Source organism: Corylus avellana, chromosome ca2, assembly GCF_901000735.1.
Source record: "Corylus avellana chromosome ca2, CavTom2PMs-1.0".
Lineage (NCBI taxonomy): Eukaryota > Viridiplantae > Streptophyta > Magnoliopsida > Fagales > Betulaceae > Corylus > Corylus avellana.
This window is the reverse complement of record NC_081542.1, coordinates 484,733-490,449: the sequence shown is the minus strand read 5'-3', so window position 1 is coordinate 490,449 and position 5,717 is coordinate 484,733.

Sequence of the window (5,717 nt, the reverse complement as noted above, 5' to 3'; positions counted from 1 at the left end):
TCCAAAATCTGCTGTATTTGTTTTATGGTATTTTTGTGCAATTTTTATGCTTTATATGAGGTGTTACCATATTATTAAAGGCTGTAAAACCATGTCTTACGCATCATCCGGATATAAGTTAAAATCAAAATTTTTATTTTTATATTATTATTTTAAAAGTAATGTAACTTTTAAAATTAATATTGAGTTTGCAATAAATTATTATTAAATTTTAATCTAATAATAATTGAATTAGAATATTTTAATTTCAAATGAACTAGATAATATTTGATAGTTATAGTACAGAGGCATTTTTTGTCATTTAAAAAGTGAAAAAACTCCTAAAAAAAAATTATTTATAGAATTAAAAGCTGAAAACGCGTTAAAGACCAATGTGAAAAGGAGAAAGGAAATAGGAATTGAAGAGAGAGAAAAGTCCTATTATTGAGTCTACTCTCCTCCTGGTCAACAAACCAAGTCAGCAAAATAAAGATCCACAGGCCGTAGGCAAAGGCAATGAATAGAGAAGAATTGTGTAGTCGTAGTTATACCTGTGAAAATATTTAAAAAAAGAAGTAGGTCGCACGTGAGACCCACCTGCCTTCACACAATGGACATCCCCAATAATAACGTATTCATTTTATAATCTTTTTTTATTTTTTTCTTTTTAGGTAAAAAAAATAAATATGTAAAATAATTACAAAACATTTAAAATTATTTTCACTTTCTTCTAATTTACTCCTTGTAATCTTTTTTAATTAAAAATAAAATAAAAAAGTATATGCATTCCATACGTGTCATGCAAAACGTCGACCTCATCCGTGTAATATCCACAAGAAATATTGATATTTCTTGCCACCCCATACGGCCACCCCATACGGGCCGTATGGGGTGGCCGAAACTACCCCCAACCCCTTGGGGGTGGTCCGGCCACCCCCAAATGCACCCGGTCCCCCTTTTTTTTTTTTTTTTTTTGGCCAAGGAGCCACCCCGATCGGTTCTCCGATTTTTTTCTTTTTTCTTTTTTTAATAATATTTTTCATTTTCTTTTTTTTTTTAAAAAAAAAAAAAAATTAGTTGGAATTATCGGTTGGGAAGTGAATAAAAAAAGAGTTGTTTTTTAAATTTAAGATGATTTTTTTGACTTGAAGACTGCAATTTGCTGTTGACATTGTAGCTGGAATAGTGTCGTTCCAGCTACAGTACCGGCCCTGGCTGGGGGCAAACGAAACCGTTGGGACCATGGTTCCCCCCACTTCCCCCCTCCCAAAAAAAATAAATTGATAGGTTCCGATCCCCCAACTCTTCTTTGCCGGTTGGTTCTTACTTCTTAGGTTAATTCTGAGGTTTTCTTTTGATTAATTTTTCTATTGTTTGGCTTGGAAATTTGGTTAAGAATATGAAAAGTTGATTTTTTTTTTTTATTATTTATTTTTTCCTTCATAGATTAGCCGTCGGCTTGGAAACTTAGAAATTCATGTTGCTACTTGGAAATTTATGTGTTTTTTGTTGTTGTTATTTTCTTTATATATGTATGTAAATCTTGGATCTTTTCTCTGTAAGAATTTATGGGTCTTGATTTGGTATGGCTGTATCAAAATTTTTGATGGGTTTTTATAACTAATGTCATTGAGAAATCTCTAGTTTCTCTTTGAGTTTTTGTTCCACCCATTGAACTTCAAGTTTGAAATCATAATGATTTAGGAAAATTTTGATTAGGTCCGAATTTGGGGGAATTTTAGTAAGAAGCTAAATTCTTAAAATTAACTAGGGGCTTTTGTGTGTAGTAAATTTCTATGCATGATTTAAGATCCGGGTTGTTAGATTGATAGGTTTAAAGCTCTAATTTCACTATTGTTTATAGTATGGACATAAACCCTAATTTGTATAGTATGAATTAAATTAGGGCTTTTAGTATGTGAACGATTGCTAATTGAATGTATTAATTACATTTAAAGCGTTAATTAACCCTAGACTTTTATGAGTTCAATGGAAATTGATGCCCATGGAGTTTAGGTTATAATATGTCATATTATAATCATATCGATTATTGTATGTGAACATGAATATTATAAATTTGGGGTAAGTTGCTAGATCAATGGAATAGGAAGAGAATAATAATTATAGGGTTAAGGTGTAATGTTTAACTTAGAGTGTATGTGATGATTATGTTATTCATGTGAGTTTGTTCATTGTTAACCTACACATATTTTTTCTTTATTTTCTAAAGACTCAAAATAATTATGTAAATTTATTTGTAGATGATGAAAAAGTCAAATACAATACTTGACTATTTCAAAAGAAAAAATGCACAAAGTTTATTGGAGTTTGATCCTGGATTGTGTGTCACTTATGAGAATATCATGTTAATCAACGAGGTGCAAAATAACTCAACACAAGTCGCACTTTTTGAGGTTAGTACTCTAAGTTCAATGCCTAATCTAAGTGGTCTTGTAATTTGGATATTATGGTTATTAAATATTAAGAATATTGTTTGTTAGAATTTAAATATTTAATCGGAGAGTATGACACAATTCTAAGCTTAATTCCTCATTTTATTTAAGTACCAGTGACTAGAAAAAGAAGAAAAAAAAAATAGAAAAAAGTACTAATTCATTACACATTGCCAAAAAAAAAAATAAAAAATCCAGATAACCACAAAAAAAAAATTGCTTTGGTCCCCTCCCATAAAACTTCCTGACTCCGTCCCCGACTCTCACTCTGCATGTGTACATGTTGGTGGTTTTTTTTTTTTTTAATATATATGATTTTCTTAACCAAAACTAATATGCTTTCTGGAATCCCAATCACAAATATTATTGGTCAAAGTAATGTTTTCATATATATGACGTAGCTAGTAGTGATGATGATTTTTGTTCTTATTTGATCAGTTTGTAAGATTATGAATATCATAGATAGGCTGATGATTAATTAATTAATTTGTTCAAGGCTTAACAAAAGAGAAATCTCCATTATTCCTTTCGGAATAGTTATGTCTTGTTGGTTCATAAAGATCGTCAGCAGAGAGGCGTGCAGGACCTTCAGTCTCTCAGAGTTTCAGAGTGGTAAGCCTTCGGAGAGCTGACAACACTTTCAATGTCATGATGATTGGTTTTATACTTGTGGAGCAAGTGTATAGGCGATGAGCCATGGCTTGGTGTATTCTCTCCACTCATGAACCCAGATGGTGAAACATCTCCCGCCCCTCCCGCCTTCCTCATCTGCTTCCTCCTCTCCCTTGCAGCTTTTTGCCATTTCTGTAAAGCTTTTGCCGTTTGCTCTTCCAAGATTGCCTTCTTCATATACCAATCTTTAACCATCGGATTTCAAGACAAAACCTACTTTTAACCAAAGTATTTTACTACGGTAGACTCTGCAAAGCAACATCAATTTGGATGTATTCATCTGACCACACTTTCTCCTTCACGTGAAAATTTGATCAGTATTTTATTTTATAGCCTTCATGTGCTTTTGGGTAAAAAGAAAAGCGTTGGTAAAATGCTCAGCTTTTTACTCAGCTTCCTATATATATTTTACTCGGATTCCACCCAAAACACAAACTCATTTTTCGGTTTTTACTACATGAAAAGAAGAACTTTCTTAAAATGGAAAGAAAGACATGTGGGAGGGTTCACTGCTGTGTGTTTTAAACGAGGGACAGAGGAGGGTGGGACTTGGAAGATTTTGTTTTCTCTGGTTGCTTTAATTTGTACGAGGAAAATTGACTCACACACCATATATGCAAACAAAAAGACTCACACACATTCTCTCCCTCCCAACCAATACAAGACTCACACGAAGAAGAAGAAGAAGGAGGGACCAAACGCAGCCATGAAAAGGAAACCACCTCGGAGTCGCAGCAACTCGGTAATGAAAAGCCATGAAAATCCTTCATCTATCATTGTTTTTGTCTCTCTCTCCCTTGTCTTCATTTTTGTACTTGTCAATGGCACCCCCGCTTTCATTGGGTGAGAAGTGGGCTTTTGCATTTCTTCTTCTTCTCTCTTTTCAAGAATGTGTTGTAGAGATTTTCTTTTTTCTTTTTCATTTTTTACTTTTATAATGTTATGGTTTTATATTTTGGAAAGCTTAATCTTTGTTTGGATAACCTGTTGTAGGTTTTGTTACGGAAGTTTCTCTTTTGCTCGTTGAAGTCCTCGTTTTTAGTTCTCAAGGCCTAAACTAACGAACTATGCCTTGATTCCCACTATGCTGGGCAATGGCGGAGTTGGGGTTTGTAGGGGCGGTATTAATAATTTTTTTTTTTAATGAGGAAATAAATAAAAAATAATAATAATTAGCTTTTGCATGTTTACATTCACTTTACCGTTACTAGTAAAATAGTTGCATAAGATATGGTTAAATTTTTTTTTTTCTGAAATTACATATACTTTGTATTTGATTTTTTTCGTAATAGCATAAACTAAACATTGAGTGGATTAGAGAAATTTCATTGGGTGGGTTTGATTTTTGGAGCTCAGTGGTTCTGTGTAATTGATCAACAATGTTAGGGTTTTGATTTTTTGGCAATGGAAGGTGAAGGAGTGATTTTGATTGTTGGAAATTTTTAGTGGGTGAATTTTCTGCAGGTTTTATAAAGCAAATGGGTTAACTAATTTTCTAACAGCCCATTCCGCTTAGCCCAATTATAATCAACTAACAAACTAACCAAACTCACCATTTTCTAACCTTCTATTTACTAAATTAGGCAGCTTCGCTTATAATGGATGCCAGATGCACTCCACAACTTTTCTAAGCCATTCTTTGTCTCACACGTGGCCTTGAACTGCGTGCTTGGTTTTCAACTCACGCTTAACGCTTCACTTCTCGAATCCTCTATTCATCTTCTCCCTTTCTTCTAAAATCTACCCGGTCAACTCAAGAAAAAAGAAAGGAAAGAAAAGTGGGTATTAGAGACTGAGAGACAGGTTTTGAGAAAGAGGGGAAGGAAATGGTGAGAGAAAAGTGAGAAAAAGAGGGGGAAAAAAAAAAAGCAAGAGTAGAGAACGAAAGAGAGAAGCTGAGATTACTCACAGAGTCAGTCATTGGACGTTGTTGGAGGTTTTTCTCTTTTCCTTGGTGATTGTCCGACTGTTGGGTTAGGAACTTAGGGTAAGTTTATTTATTTATTTTTCTTTTGTTTAGCGTATTGTCCGCCACTGATACTGGGTCCAAACTGTGAGCATTTTTGTAGAAAATCACTATACAAGGACACCTGATATTGTGCAGATTCTTCCATAGCAGGACACGCTGTTTCTAAGTACATACATCGCAGTTTTTCCTTGCTATTTTACCGTCAAAATTATTAACTTGTTTTTAAGTTATTTTTGATCATGTATCTTCTGTCTTCACTCTTCATTTAAGTTTCATTCTCAAATAATTTGAATTGAAATGTTCCTGCCTCTGCAATTGTATATGTTCATCCGATGATGTGTATTTTTGTTTGTCTGGGAGCATGAATACTAAGTTTATGTGGATCACCGAATTTTTGACAGTAGCACTGTCATTTGTGTTTACACCAAGTGATGGACAGATTAAAGGAACTAAATAATTTGATTGTATTTAATTAAATTTCATTAAATTTGTCATTGATTAGTAACTTTTATTTGGAATTCATATTGATACTCTTCCACCCTGCAGAATGAGCTTTGTGACATATGTGGTGATGTTGGTTTTGATGAAGTCCTAGCTACTTGCATTATATGCAATACAGCTCGTGAACATACGTATGATAATAC